At 46.2% G+C, this 2,295-nt stretch overlaps 1 pseudogene; it reads left to right on the forward strand.

The window, feature by feature from the left end:
• Positions 1-707: 707 nt before the first annotated feature.
• On the forward strand, positions 708-1,704 carry LOC136169006 (transmembrane protein 183 pseudogene; annotated as a pseudogene).
• Positions 1,705-2,295: the final 591 nt, after the last annotated feature.

A 2,295-nucleotide genomic window follows, 5' to 3' on the forward strand; every position in this document is an offset into this window, starting at 1 on the left:
GGTCAAACTACTGCATACTCACACTCATCTCACACGCTAGCAAAGTAATGCTCAAAATTCTCCAAGCAAGGCTTCAACAGTATGTGAACTGAGAACTTCCAGATGTTCCAGCTGGATTTAGAAAAGGCAGAGGAACCAGAGATCAAATTGCCAACATCCTTTGGATCACAAAAAAAGCAAGAAAATTCCAGAAAAACATCTACTTCGGTGCTTCCCTTGTGGCTCAGTTGGTAAGAAAACATCTACTTCTGTTTCACTGACTACACTAAAGCCTTTGTATGGATCACAGCAAAGTGTGGAATGTTCTTCAAGATATGGAAATACGAGAGCACCACACCTGCCTCCTGTGAAACCAGAACGCGGGGCAAGAAGCTACAGTTAGAACCAGACATGGAACAAAAGTACATCAAGGCTGTATATCATCACCCTGTTTATTTAACTTCTATGCAGAGTACATCATGCAAACTGCCAGGCTGGATGAAGCACAAGCTGGAATCAAGATTTCCAGGAGAAATATCAATAACCTCAGATAGGCAGATGACACCACCCTTATGGCAGATAGTGAAGAAGAACTAAAGAGCCTCTTGACGAAGATGAAAGAGAAGAGTGAAAAAACTGGCTTAAAGCTCAGTATTCGGGAGTGGGATGGCAGCGGAGCTGGCCAGAGTTGGCCCTAGGCTGACAGATCCCGCTCTCTGGCCTGAAACATGGCCTGGGGTCCTGGCCCTTTAACCCAGTCTCACCCCAACACGGTCGCCATGCCCAAGAGAGAGAAGCGACTCAACTTCCGGGCCCAAGATGCCTGCTCAGGCAGAGTGACCGTGGTGGATTATGCCAACTTGGATCCCGCCGTGGTGAGGTCTGGAAGGGTCAAGAAAGCTGTCGCCAATGCTGTTCAGTAGGAAGCTTCCCAGGTTCCTGCAGTGGAAGCTCTTTCTGGGGCTGGTGAGCCCTGCGACATCATCGACAGCAGTGGGGAGACTGATGCCCAGGAGGAAAGCATCCATGAGAGAACTATCTCCAGAGAAAAGAAAAGCAAGAGGCACAGAGAAGACCTGGATGGACTGGAGGAGAAGAGTATCCCATGGATATTTGGCTATTGCTGGCCTCCTATATCTGTCCTGAGGACATTGTGAATTTTCCCCTGATTTGTGAGAATGCCTGGACTGTCACTTGCACTGCTGCCTTTTGGACGAGGTTGTACCTCCCTCTCTGCCTTTGCAGCTGTGACCAGAGTCGGTGAAGAAGCTGCTCTGTCTTCAGGCATGTGTGATCCGATCTCTGTAGCATATGTATGAGTCCTCTGCTGCTCGAATCTCCGAGAATCCAGCCATTCCAGAAAGTACTTCTAGCACATTCAAGACTTACACATGCTTACTTTTCTGATGCAGAAAGATTGTTGGGAACAGACAGGAACCAATGTGGGAATTCAACTGCAAGTTCGAAAAACAGTCCCCAAGATTAAAGAGCAAGTGTATGGGACGATTGCAGCCTCCCATTCAGTACGAAGATGTTCATAACAACCCAGACCAGGACTGCTGCCTACTGCAGGTCACCACCCTCAATTTCATCTTTATTCCAATTGTCATGGGAATGATATTTACCCTGTTTACTATCAATGTGAGCACGGATAGTGCAGCATCATCAAGTGAGACTGGTGTTCCAAGATTATCCTGTCCGTGGTGGTCAGAAACTGCGAAGTGAACAGGGTGTGCAAGTCATCCTGCACCCAGCACACAGCGTTCGACTTTTTGACTGGCGGCATCCTCAGTATCCACTTTCCCCGAGCGTAGATACTGCTTCCTGTCACCGAGGGCAGCCCTGAGCTAGGCCAGTCCATCTGTAATCAGATTCCAGTTTGGAAGGGGCAGCTGGTTTGTGTATCTAGTCAGTAATGCACATGTTCTTTAGGGTTCTGGGGCTCCCAGTAAAAGAAGGGGAAGGACTGAATCAGGAGGAAAAACAACTATGATTTATAGACGTATTTTAATATAAAACTTTGCGTTTGAAAGGAGAAACCTGGCCCTATATTTTGTGTTAAACCCCATTTGGTGCTACTGAGTTTTTTGTTTTCTTTTATCCCAGCCAAAGTGGATGATCTTGTTTTAGGGGAAAATTAAACTCTTAAATCTCCAAACAAGGAAATTTTAGCATTCCTTTATGGATCAGAGTAACCTTAGAGGTCTAAAATTGTTGCTACTATTGCTTTCAGTTTAGCTGCCCCTAATTTAAGTGAGTATTTCCTTGTTTCCCTTTACCCTTATCTAGAAATAAAGCAGGTGACAGGGTTTTCAG

Source organism: Muntiacus reevesi, chromosome 5, assembly GCF_963930625.1.
Source record: "Muntiacus reevesi chromosome 5, mMunRee1.1, whole genome shotgun sequence".
Taxonomy (NCBI): domain Eukaryota; kingdom Metazoa; phylum Chordata; class Mammalia; order Artiodactyla; family Cervidae; genus Muntiacus; species Muntiacus reevesi.